Source organism: Coregonus clupeaformis, unplaced genomic scaffold (genome assembly GCF_020615455.1).
Source record: "Coregonus clupeaformis isolate EN_2021a unplaced genomic scaffold, ASM2061545v1 scaf0820, whole genome shotgun sequence".
Classification (NCBI taxonomy): Eukaryota; Metazoa; Chordata; class Actinopteri; order Salmoniformes; family Salmonidae; genus Coregonus; species Coregonus clupeaformis.
In genome coordinates, this window is record NW_025534275.1 from 170948 (window position 1) to 185315 (window position 14368).

At 39.9% G+C, this 14368-nt stretch overlaps 1 long non-coding RNA gene across 1 annotated transcript in view; it reads left to right on the top strand.

Moving 5' to 3' along the window:
* The window catches only part of LOC121560158, an 84515-nt gene that overhangs the window by 52035 nt on the left and 18112 nt on the right, over positions 1-14368 (top strand). The gene's annotated exons all lie outside the window — the stretch shown is intronic.

Sequence of the window (14368 nt, forward strand, 5' to 3'; positions counted from 1 at the left end):
AGCTTGGAGGACACTACGGTGTTGAATGCTTAGTTGTAGTCATTAAACAGCATGCAGTGCCTTCAGAAAGTATTCATTCCGCTTGACTTATTTCACATTTTGTTGTGTTACAGCCTGAATTGTTAAGCATACTCCTGAACTTATTTAAGCATGCCATAACAAAGGGGTTGAATCCTTATTGACTCAAGACTTTTCAGCTTTTCATTTTTTATGAATGTAATGATGTCATGTCATAGTATTGTCAGGACAGAGATAGAGTTAGGAGATAATTGGTTTGGGGCCATGAAGTCTACATTCCTTGTCAAAGTAGATTAGTGATGTTTATGATTGCATGAGTGATGGACAGGATACTGACTTGTGGTAAGGGTGATGAACATCAAAGACAGGGAATGCCCATGGAGACTTACCAGATGTATGCCAAGAAGAGGGTAACAGAAGGTGTATAAGGTAGAGTGTCTCCTTTGTTCAAGTTAGTTCATAACACCAAGGGGCAAAGCTCTGGTCATTGTTGTAACGAACCCGGTACCGATCATTAAACATTTGCATTCACTTTCTACAAAGTGTCTAACTATATTCTTGCATCCTTGATTACTTGAACACCCGAGAAACTCATCATAACAATGAATTTGTAAAAAATTCTAAAAACATAATTCCACTTTCACATTATGGGAGTTTTGTGTGTAGGCTAGTGACACAAAAATCTCAATGTGGAAAAAAGTTGAGGGGTGTGAATACTTCCTGTTACTTTTGTCCAGGTGGAAAAGGGCAATGTGAACTGCAAGAGAGTGCATCATCTGTGGATCTTTTGGGGCGGTATGCGAATTGGATTGGGTCCAGGGTGTCTGGGATGATGGTGTTGATGTGAGCCATGACCAGCCTTTCAAAGCATTTAGTTCATGGCTACCGATGTGAGTGCTGCTTTGCGATAGCATCTGGTGAAATCCGTCAAAGCCTTTGGAGGCTCTATTCCCATAATGCCCAATAATATTATATCATTATTATGATTACCATCATTACCGTCATCAGCATCATTCTCTTAATTCTTTGTAAGTAATTAAGTAATAGGGTGACTGGACACCCTTCGACTCAACGCTCTAACAACGTTGGAAATCATGGCACACTGATGATGACGATAATGCTGTATCACCTCTCTTTTAACACACTGAGAAAAAAAAGGTGCTATCTAGAACCTAAAAGGGATCTTCGGCTGTCCACATAGGAGAAGCCTTTGAATAATCATTTTTGGTTCCAGGTAGAACCCTTTTCACAGAAGGTTTTACATGGAACTCAAAAGGGTTAACCTTTTGGAAGACTTTTTCTAAGTGTGGAGATCTCCAAATGATTATCACTCATAATCTCCTCCCTTTTTCCAATGTACAGAATGGAGGGGTTAGACTCTAGCCATTTCAGAGCCATCACTAGTGTAGGCGTTTTGACTTTGATGACCTTAACAAATGTATTTCACACACAAACACACTTCTGTCATGACACCATTAATCTGAGAGTTCAGGGATGATCGAATGGCAGAAGTATCACACTGAGTGAGATGACGCTGCTGCTGCTCGCATTGCATTGTGGGTAACTACAGCGCTTCTTCCGTTTGGCTGTTGGACATCGCTCACGAGCAAGTCCATTGATTAATTCATTAATTCAGTGCATTCAAATGATCCAGAGTGGAGGCCTTACATTCATCTATGTCACCTGCTTTCCTCTCTAATGACTTTGGAGCACCGGAGGAGCCAACAAAGACTCAGCAAAGAGGAGACGTATCATTGGGGGAGCAAGAAGGGGGGCATTAGGATGCAAGACAGACAGAGAATATTAGAATAAGAAGGAGAGGGCATGAATAATTACAGCGTTTAAGAACTGTTCAGGAGACTGCGGGACAGCAGAGTTCACCAGTGTTAAAATAACTGAACTGCCATTACTGGGGGCATATTCTCTTTTTTGTGAGAAAGAAGGTGAGTGGAATTCCAATTGGCTTTCTTATTTTTTTATTCAGACAGACAATTATGAATTAGAGGTGGAGAGAGACACAGGGAGGGAAGGATACTTATTTAAGTCCAGATTTGGAAGTGCTACTACTGGACCAGGCTTTGGCGCTTATGTTTTAATTTCACGTAGGGCTGTTGCGGTGACCGTGACACACGCCACACCGGCGGTCACGAGTCATGAAGGCAGTCAAATTCCACGTGACCGTTTGGTCACGGTAACTAGGCTTCTCCAAGCTCTGATGCTGCTGATGGTCATTAGTGGCCTACCAAACTTGCTAACTGCCTGGTACTCAGCACTCTATTGTCCCTCTAATCACTCTGACATCAATGCAAATGTCATCGGAAATCTAATCAAACACTTCATGAGAGCCCATGAATTCATGTTGCGCAACATTTCTATAGGCTATGCAATTGTGCGAGAAAACAGAGTGATGGCCTCTATTAAAAAGAGGAGGATCCCATCAGCTTTCTTTAGGCTTTGCTTACTATACTTATTTCTCAACTTTCCTAATATTAAGCACATTGCTTATCTTTACAACTGGAGTATAGCCTACCTGGCTGGCATGAAAATTAACCACTGGAAAAACATCCTCCATTCGCAATTTAAGTGCATAGATGCCATGTATTTTTTCCCCTGCCCCTGTTTCCCGAGACAGGTGCATGATAATGGTCCATCAAAACAAATTTCCCACATATATTATTTAGTATATGTAAAGACAAGATTAAATCAAGAATAGTCTGATGGGTGACAATATTAGCCTAACACTTGTGAATTATATATTATCACTTGTGAATGATGCCCAGCATAAGGCAATGCCTTTTATTTGCGACTTTTTCTAATCATAGTCGCACACCTCATGTAGCCTAGCCCATAGGCGTATATGTTTTGATAAAGTTTGTATCACAACTAAGGTGGCCAAATAACTTCTTAAAATTAAGCACATTAATCTGCTTTAGAAGGGGTTTAGAGCCTAACTGGCATACATAAGCAGTGAGTGAGTTTCATACATAATGCACCTTTATAATAAAAGCATTACATGCATAATCACATTTGCGGTCACTTTTGATAATGGTGTTTTCCCGCTAATGGAATATTTGCGCTTATAGCTTACAGCCACGTGCTCATTGCGGCGCTTATAATGTGAAGAAATAGCCTAATAGTTTATCACATTTTAAGCTAAACGTTCTGATCTGTTGCGTCAGCCTCAATGCATAAAAACTTTTTTTGATGATAGTGGTTGTATTAATTTGGAATCTATCGCATCCCACAACTGTCCCAGACACTATAATTTGAATATTTATTTCTCGCACAGAGTAGAATAGGTCAACTTTTGTACTATGGGGGATAGTAGATTGAAATGGGCTAGTGCTTTTGCTGTTCGTTAGGCCTACTCATCTTGTTGGCTGACGAAAAGTAAATGTGGACATTTCTTCCAATATGTTGAATATGCACCTCGGAATTGGATAAGGACACGCGCAGTTGCTTCCCTGAAGTGTCTGTCTTCACTTATAGCCTGTGAGAAAGACCCGATCACGTGATGGAGAGCCATGTGAGTGAGAGGTGCTTCGGAGCACACAGCACTGAGGGAGAAGGGAACAATGGCCACTGGCCCCAAAAGGCTTTTTTTTTTTTTGGGTGAATTACGGCCACACAAAGGGGATGCCGCCGGGAAATCCGAGGCATTATCAAGTGCTTGTCAAATTGTGAATGAGAGACTGATGAAGTGTGTACAGAATGCGCAAAAAAAACTAAGCATAGCTCATGCTTTTCAATCAACTTTTATTAAATCATCATTAGAGTCACATCATACAGCCTTAGAATGTATTACAAATCTATACAAATAGCCCAACGTTTGTAGATCAACTAAAGTTACACTAATAACTCTAAATTAAGCATATAGGAGTACCATTTCTTTGTTAACCGCTCAACACATGTGCGCACTCCCTCAAATCGTTTGGAGAAAATATCATTTTCTATTTTATTCAACTTTGTTCAATTGTATTCTTCATGCTATAAAATAATATAAAAATAATGCCACGGAATTCTAACCTAATCTTGTTTGCTAAATGAACTAGTATAGCCCACAGCCATATGGCATAGACAGATCAGGACCTAACATAAGGACAACTCAGAGTATGCTATATTGTTCTTCTGAAATAGACTACATTTTCTTCGCATCATGTTTCTTTAGACCTGTCTAAAATAAATAATGGATTTATTGTGAAGGTGTAGGCTATATTACATGGATTTATTAGACTTTTTAAAATTTAGATGTTCCAAAGGTCTGCATCAGTGGCTTGTAGGCTATGTAGGCCTCCTGTAGCTCAGTTGGTAGAGCATGGTGCTTGCAACGCCAGGGTTGTGGGTTCAATCCCCATGGGGGGCCAGTATGGAAAAAAAAATGTATGCACTCACTAACTGTAAGTCACTCTGGATAAGAGCATCTACTAAAATCTATGTGTGGAAGCCAGGGGATGCTAAATGTGTTTATGTTAATTGGCGGTCACTTCGTGACTTGACTGAATTGAAATGGAATTGACACAATAACTCTTCATTCCTTGTTTGTTGCTACTCCTCACTCATCCTCACTGCTCCTTATGTAAGCATTTTGTCATTCACACACACTCTTGACATCCCAGAGTTTATTGGGCTTCAAAACAAGGGAAACACTCAAAAGTATTCAAAAACACCTTGCAAAGGTCAGATAAGTAGACCCCATTGAAATTACCGGTGGCCCAGAATGCATTGCCGCAGGACTAAGGTAATGAGTCTAGCGCTACCTCTTTGGGTTTCTGACAAGAGCCTTAATTATTTTTAATTGGAAAATGGGAAAGTTTGGGGGTTTCTTTGGTTTTGTTTCTTCTCTCTCTCTGTCTCTCTCTCTCTCTCTCTTACTCTCTGAAGTCTTAACTTCTTAACTTTCCTTCATTGTAACTGCTTGTTGTGGTTCAATATAACTTTGTATTCATGTCTAATTGTCTGCAGCCTTTGTTGTCTATGTCTCTGTTAATTTACTTGCCCTCAGGGATTGACAAAAAAAACAAACGTATTTTATTTTATTTAACATTTATTTAATCAGGGAGTCATACTGAGACCAAGGTCTCTTTTACAGATGAGCCCTCAATTACATAAATTACAGACAATACACACATAAATATATAAATACAAGCAGAAAGAAAAACACGGTCATAAAAAACAAACACATTCATCAGTAATAAGGTCCTCAATCAGCTTTCTGAATTGCCCTAGAGGCACTAAAACTTCACATTTAAGAACATTTTTAAGATTGTTCCACAAAAAAGGTGAAAGAAAACTAAAAGCTGATTTACCTAACTCAGTAGAGACCAAAGGAATTTCTAGAGTTAGCCATCCATGAGACTGGGTGTGGTAACTCGCGATGGTGGAAAAAGTATCCAATTGTCATACTTGAGTAAAAGTAAAGATACCTTAATGGAAAATGACTCAAGTAAAAGTCACCCAGTAAAATCCTACTTGAGTAAAAGTCTGAAAGTATTTGGTTTTAAATATACTTAAGTATCAAAAGTAAAAGTAAAAGTATAAATCATTTCAAATTCCTTATATTAAGCAAACCATACGGCACCATTTTTTTGTTTTTATTTATTTAGCCAGGGGCACGCTCCAACACTCAGACATCATTTACAAATGAAGCGTGTGTTTAGTGAGTCCGCCAGATCAGAGGCAGTAAGGATGACCAGGGATGTTCTCTTGATAAGTGTGTGAATTTTCCTGTCCTGCAAAGCATTCAACATGTAATGGGTGTCAGGGAAAATGTATGGAGTAAAAAGTACATAATTTTCTTTAGGAATGAAGTGAAGTAAAAGTTGTCCAAAATATAAATAGTAAAGTAAAGTACAGATACCCAAAAAAAGTACTTAAGTAGTACTTTCAAGTATTTTTACTTACGTACTTTACACATTTTTACATTTACATTTTAGTCATTTAGCAGACGCTCTTATCCAGAGCGACTTACAGGAGCAATTAGGGTTAAGTGCCTTGCTCAAGGGCACATTTACGTCATTTAGCAGACGCTCTTATCCAGAGCGACCTACAAATTGGTGCATTCACCCTATAGCCAGTGGGATAACCACTTTACATTTTTTTTTTTTTTTTTTTTTTTTTTTTTTTTTTTTGGGGGGGGGGGGTAGAAGGATTACTTTATCCTATCCCAGGTATTCCTTAAAGAGGTGGGGTTTCAAATGTCTCCGGAAGGTGGTGAGTGACTCCACTGTCCTGGCGTCGTGAGGGAGCTTGTTCCACCATTGGGGTGCCAGAGCAGCGAACAGTTTTGACTGGGCTGAGCGGGAGCTATGCTTCCGCAGAGGAAGGGAAGCCAGCAGGCCAGAGGTGGATGAACGCAATGCCCTCGTTTGGGTGTAGGGACTGATCAGAGCCTGAAGGTACGGAGGTGCCGTTCCCCTCACTGCTCCATAGGCAAGCACCATGGTCTTGTAACGGATGCGAGCTTCAACTGGAAGCCAGTGGAGTGTGCGGAGGAGGGGCGTGACGTGAGAGAACTCCACTGGTAACTTATGTTTAAAGTTTAATAAAGATGTTAGGTACAGTGGGACTTTTTGTAAAAGGGCTTTATACAGTGGGGGAAAAAAGTATTTAGTCAGCCACCAATTGTGCAAGTTCTCCCACTTAAAAAGATGAGAGAGGCCTGTAATTTTGATCATAGGTACACGTCAACTATGACAGACAAAATGAGAAAAGAAAATCCAGAAAATCACATTGTAGGATTTTTTATGAATTTATTTGCAAATTATGGTGGAAAATAAGTATTTGGTCAATAACAAAAGTTTCTCAATACTTTGTTATATACCCTTTGTTGGCAATGACACAGGTCAAACGTTTTCTGTAAGTCTTCACAAGGTTTTCAGCACACTGTTGCTGGTATTTTGGCCCATTCCTCCATGCAGATCTCCTCTAGAGCAGTGATGTTTTGGGGCTGTCGCTGGGCAACACGGACTTTCAACTCCCTCCAAAGATTTTCTATGGGGTTGAGATCTGGAGACTGGCTAGGCCACTCCAGGACCTTGAAATGCTTCTTACGAAGCCACTCCTTCGTTGCCCGGGCAGTGTGTTTGGGATCATTGTCATGCTGGAAAGACCCAGCCACGTTTCATCTTCAATGCCCTTGCTGATGGAAGGAGGTTTTCACTCAAAATCTCACGATACATGGCCCCATTCATTCTTTCCCTTTACACGGATCAGTCGTCCTGGTCCCTTTGCAGAAAAACAGCTCCAAAGCATGATGTTTCCACCCCCATGCTTCACAGTAGGTATGGTGTTCTTTGGATGCAACTCAGCATTCTTTGTCCTCCAAACACGACGAGTTGAGTTTTTACCAAAAGTTCTATTTTGGTTTCATCTGACCATATGACATTCTCCCAATCCTCTTCTGGATCATCCAAATGCACTCTAGCAAACTTCAGACGGGCCTGGACATGTACTGGCTTAAGCAGGGGGACACGTCTGGCACTGCAGGATTTGAGTCCCTGGCGGCGTAGTGTGTTACTGATGGTAGGCTTTGTTACTTTGGTCCCAGCTCTCTGCAGGTCATTCACTAGGTCCCCCCGTGTGGTTCTGGGATTTTTGCTCACCGTTCTTTTGATCATTTTGACCCCACGGGGTGAGATCTTGCGTGGAGCCCCAGATCGAGGGAGATTATCAGTGGTCTTGTATGTCTTCCATTTCCTAATAATTGCTCCCACAGTTGATTTCTTCAAACCAAGCTGCTTACCTATTGCAGATTCAGTCTTCCCAGCCTGGTGCAGGTCTACAATTTTGTTTCTGGTGTCCTTTGACAGCTCTTTGGTCTTGGCCATAGTGGAGTTTGGAGTGTGACTGTTTGAGGTTGTGGACAGGTGTCTTTTATACTGATAACAAGTTCAAACAAGTGCCATTAATACAGGTAACGAGTGGAGGACAGAGGAGCCTCTTAAAGAAGAAGTTACAGGTCTGTGAGAGCCAGAAATCTTGCTTGTTTGTAGGTGACCAAATACTTATTTTCCACCATAATTTGCAAATAAATTCATTAAAAATCCTACAATGTGTATTTCTGGAGAAAAAAATCTCAATTTGTCTGTCATAGTTGACGTGTACCTATGATGAAAATTACAGGCCTCTCTCATCTTTTTAAGTGGGAGAACTTGCACAATTGGTGGCTGACTAAATACTTTTTTTCCCCACTGTAAATGAAAACATAGCAACATCAACCTACGTGATATCAAAGAGGGCCAACCAACTTTCTGGTAGAGAATGCAGTGATGAGTACAAAAATCGTCACCCGTAATGAAGCAAAGTGCGCTATGATAAACTGCATCTAACGGCTTTAATGAAGTGGCAGCTGCATTCATACAATTTAGATGATGTCGCTATAGTCTAAGACCGATAGGATAGCTGAATAATCAGTTTTCTACTAACATCGAAGGTGCTTCATTAAAAGATATCCCACTGGGCACAAATGTCAGTTCAACGTCTAGTTTTCACTAATGTGAATTCATTGGATTTAGGTAAAAAGTTGGGTGAAAAAACATGACATTTTCTTACGTTGATGACTTTTTGCAAATCCAATCAGTTTTCCATGTTGATTCAACATCATCACATTGAATTTGGGGGTTGAAATGACGTGGAAACAACGTTGATTCAACCAGTTTTTGCCTAGTGGGATAGATTAATGTCTCTGAACTTCTTTTAAATATCGGAACAGGTTTCCCAACCTCATTGTTGTTGAGAACCTTGTTTGAGGTTCAACTTTGATAATAATTCAACCCTAGAACAAAACTGTGTGGTCATTATAGTGCCTCTTCTCTGCCAAACTCCTGAACTAGCAACCCAACCCAACCACCCTTTTCCCCCACTTCTTCTTGTGTTTTCTGCAGTGCCGCTGCTGTTTGGGTGAGAAGATCAGAACACCCGTGCTAACTGAAGGGCTCCAAACGTACAAAGCTTTATCATATCACACTGAACAAAACAACAAAAGTCAAAGTTGGGAGGTTCAAAAGTTTCAGCACTTCTCACTAGTGGCTTCTTCTGGTTTTGTTTGAGCATGCCACAAATTATTTATAGTCTTATACACCAGGGGAATAACCTTGCGGTGGATCTGGGATTCCTCCGAATTCCTCCGAACTAAAGCTAATTTTCTGCATTTCTACTAGGGCTCTCCCCGACTTAAAAATGTAATAATTTGGTTGACCAAGAGTAGTCTTTTCTTTCGACTACATTTTTAAATGTGTGTTTTTCCATATATAGACACACTATGTGTTTTAACAAAATCAACTAGGCTATATGTACTGAACTTGTCTGATGCTTTAAGCAGGCTGTTTGAATAAATAATCAAGACATATAAATTACTCAAGAGGGAGCCAGAGATCAAGACCAGAATAAAAAAAAAACTGTTCCTGACCCTCCTCCCGCTGCTGCTGACCTTCCTTCACAAATTCTGCCATTATGTTCCTGAAGTTGGGGTAATAGACTACACCAGCGGTCGGTAACCTTTTCCATTTGGAGTGCCAATTTACCACTCTGAGTGCCAGTTATGATTTTCAAATGCACATTTTTGTGGAACAATTTCATTTCTTTTATAATGTTATTTGTATCTCAAAATCATTGTCTGTGATTAATTAATTGATTACATTCTATCTAAATCTAAATGAAAATTATACACATCTAAAAGTAACTTATTGCCATAGCCAACTATTTAAAAATAGCCTACATAAAGCCAACACATAAAAACATTGCAGCCTGCAGGTAGAAAATATCCTGATAAAAATAAATATCCTTTAAATCACATTGGCTACACATGGCCTGTCTTGTATCAACTATCAACTGGGTTGCGCAAAACTCACGCTAGCAATAAAATATTCTGGGTTCGGGACAGACACAGCTGTAGGCTATTTGTGCAAGGGATAAGAAGTAATCAGGTATTGTCGTATCGCGTAAGTGCTGGCAATTATTGCTGATGAACAAAGGAGTCTGCTCATACTGAACCTTGATCATAAGTTTATTCATATTACAAGCTTTCAGCATAAGTGACAGATGTCATGACACCCGGAGAACGGCGTCCCAGATTGCAATGGCCGTTCTGACTCCCTCTTTGTCTTGCTCATACTTATAAACAATGCAAACAGATGGGTTGCTCCCTCTTCTGGCCAATCACCAGTCTCCCCTGTCTACAACACACTTCCTGTCTGTTGTATGTGGCGTTACACTAAAACATTCCCTCTTGATACTAAAATCCACGTCCTCTCCGGTTCCACTTAAAACATTAACAACGTCATAATCTTCATATACGATATTCCCCCCTTCGAGACTAAACAGTCTCGAAAACAAACAGAATAGGATTATGACAAGTGACAATTTATCTTATTGAGTATCTTTAACATTAAACCAAAAACATTCTCCTCTAGAGTGTAAATACCTTTCTATGAAATATGAATAACTGTTTATGAAGTGTGAATACATTACTATGAAATATGAACACATCTTTATGGAGTGTAAGAGCGAAAAACTGTCCGGCAACCTTTGTTCCAAATCCATCCATCAATCAAGACAGTAAAATTCTCTCACGGTCCCTCTGCCCCAGGCAACCACCTCAGTACTCCAGATAAACTCATAAACAATGTAAATACATTTGAAACTATGATGTAATTAAATACACATGTAAGCCCCTGCAAACAAAATCCTATCCAAAAAATATCCACTCTAAGGCTGGTCAACCCATTGGACCCTACAGTGGACCTCTCCCTGCCTAGACTCCCTGTCCCTAAGCATTCACGAAATAAACAAAAACATCTAAGATCCCCACATGTATCCAATAACATCAAATATCATTCTACAAAAAGTAATACCTAAGAATATGACACAAATTATGTATTTACACATGCAAATATGTCTATATTTCATTGCAGACACTGGAATGTAGTCCACTACACTTCATCTCCTCCGTAGTCTCCTCTTCTAATGCATTGTTGATGATGGAATCGGAATCTTTCCACACCCTCTTTGTTTCATCTCCTCCAGTCATTGTCCCTTCATATTGTCCTTGTTTGAGTATTTCAATCTCCACATGTTCCCCCAAATGCTTCTGGAAGAAAAGAAAAGACCAAACAGTATCTTTTGCAAAACAACACTTTCAAATTAAACATCAATATCAACTAAGAATATAAAAATGATATATAAATGATGTATGAATCACATTAACCCACTTCCCCCTTTTGATTCATAAAATCATACTAAAATCACACTAATATTGAAAAAAATGTTTTGAAAAATGATCAAATAATCAAAAAGGATATTTATCATCCAGTCCCACTTGTCCCTCTTCATCCAGATCAGGAACAGTCAACAACGGCATCTGAGTGTTGTCTCCAGGCATCACTACTCCAACCTATCTCAATATCATAACTTTCTCAAAGATCAGTAACAAATTACACACATCACACACAGTGTTATCAAAGCTGCTATTAAAATGTAATCCATCACTGCTCCTACTGGCCTAACTGATCTTGCAACCAAGTCTTTGCTGACCATCCAGCTCCTTCAGATCTACCAAATGCAACCCTTATATTCTTCAATGCATATATAACCCTAGTGATAATATCTGAACTATCTGGACTCAAAGTATAACTAATATTATCAATATGATCTTCCCAAATGTTACACCATACCATGGAAAAAGTCCCCCCTTCTCCCTTAGATTTATCCTTCAATGATAGGCTTGAAGACTATTAAATGTCACCATATCTCATTTCACCCTATTTCAACCCTAGCTTCAGATTTATCTGTGTCCGGTGCTACCCCTCTTTTAATGGTAGAAACCTCATATGGAAGCTTCAACGTTGACATGTAACAACATCCTATCCATCCCTAGGGTAAGAATATATACGCTTTATTATCACAAACCCTCCAAATATCTCTAAAATTTCCAATAGTCATATTGTCAGTCAAAAGCTAATCTTTTAACCATCAAAGTCCTGCTCTTCTTACTAACTGGAACATAAAAAGTAACAAAATATTTCTCATTACTACCCTTAAGGTCATGCTTACCCAAAGTCATCATATAATCATCACAATCTGATATTCCCATAAACATACCCCTTACATCATATGTTTTATTAGAACAAAAACAACTTTTAGCCCTCACTGGTTTCACCTCCAATGCTTCAGGGTTCGTTGTTAACTGACTTTCCCTACCGTCTACAAATTCCCATAGGGTAATTCATTTAACCAAGAACACCTAAACCTAGGCTTAAACAAATGTTTTGACAATGACATTATTCTATCTGTTACTGACTGTTGCTGATACCACAGTCATGACAAAGCATAAGATTGACCCATACTTGATAGAGGTCGAGCGACCGTCTCTAACATGTTTGGTTGGAATTCTCAACAGACATTGACCCTCAAGATTCCTCCCTGATCTTACAGAATGAATTAACCGCCCATCTATCTCTAATTTTCACAACAGAAGAATCAAACTACATGCATTTAGTTTCTCTCTTCCCTAACGAGCGGTACTGATCAGATACCTCTCCTTGTCTGTCATTAAAATCAAAGACCTCATCCTGTACCTCCATGATAGTATCCTTCACTATTTCAGATGAATTCATATTAATTCTCTCTATTAATATCTGCTCTCCTATTTTAACCCTATTCGTACTATCATTGACAGCACTCTCCATCCGTAACATAAACCCCTGAGTCCTTCTTGCTACCCCCTTTAATTTCAGAAAAGTTGTTGTCGGTGTCATACTTCCTACATTTGCTATTGCCATCGTATCATTAATTTCTTTCCAAAGTTACCATTAAAGTAGTTGATTTACATTTTTTACATTTTTAGTCATTTAGCAGACGCACTTATCCAGAGCGACTTACAGTTAGCACATACATTATTTTATCGAACCCACAACCCTGGCGTTGCAAACGCCATGCTCTACCAACTGAGCTACATCCCCTGCCGGCCATTCCCTCCCTTACCCTGGACGACGCTGGGCCAATTGTGCGCCGCCCCATGGGTCTCCCGGTCGCGGCCGGCTACGACAGAGCCTGGATTCAAATTATGTATTTACACATGCAAATATGTCTATATTTCATTGCAGACACTGGAATGTAGTCCACTACACTTCATCTCCTCCGTAGTCTCCTCTTCTAATGCATTGTTGATGATGGAATCGGAATCTTTCCACACCCTCTTTGTTTCATCTCCTCCAGTCATTGTCCCTTCATATTGTCCTTGTTTGAGTATTTCAATCTCCACATGTTCCCCCAAATGCTTCTGGAAGAAAAGAAAAGACCAAACAGTATCTTTTGCAAAACAACACTTTCAAATTAAACATCAATATCAACTAAGAATATAAAAATGATATATAAATGATGTATGAATCACATTAACCCACTTCCCCCTTTTGATTCATAAAATCATACTAAAATCACACTAAGTTGATGAATTAACACCCTTAATTACTTATAGTGGGAAAGCTACCAATATCCTATGTGTATTATTTACTGTTGGAGTGACTACTGTAATCTACTCCTCCTGAACTCCCTCGGTGACTGTGGAAGCGGAACAAATTTTAATGCTTGCACTAGATAAGTACACATATATTCTCCCTGATCTTTCTATGTGACATTACGCAAAATAATACCTCCTTTGACTAGGTGCAACAGCTTCTATTTCTGGTCCTGATAACAATACTTCTTCTCCCTAATTATCTCTCCATGTGGGAGGAACGTGTGACACTCTGGCTCCATGGACTTTATTATTGAGCCAGGGTTGTTCATTTTCCTTGTTTGGGTGTATTTCTATGTTGGGTATTCTGGTTGTTTCATTTCTATGTGTGGTGATTGTTCGTGATTATTCAGGTGACTCCCAATCGGAGGTAACGAGTGACAGCTGTCGGCTCGTTATCTCTGATTGGGAGCCATATTTATACTGTGTGTTTTCTCGTGGGTATTGTGGGTTTTTGTTCCATGTTTCTGTCAGTGTTACAGAGGACTTCACTATCGTCATTTGTTGTTTTTTGTGGTTGCTTTATTAAATAAAGTCATCATGTTCACTCCACGCGCTGCGTGTTGGTCCGCTTCTTCAGACGATCGTGACAGAAAAACCCACCATAGAAGGACCAAGCAGCGTGTCCAGGAGCAAGACAGCTGGACATGGGAGGAAGCGCCTGGTAAGGAGCTCGAGAGGCTGGCGATGGCCCAGGTGGGCAAATCGTGGTCCTGGGAGGACATGCTCGGGGGCAAGGGACCTTGGGGGAAGATCAAGGCCCTGGCGAGAGAGGAGCAACGGCGTCAGCAGGGCCATCATCGTTGGAAGGACGAGAGGCAACCCCAAAAAGTTTTTTGG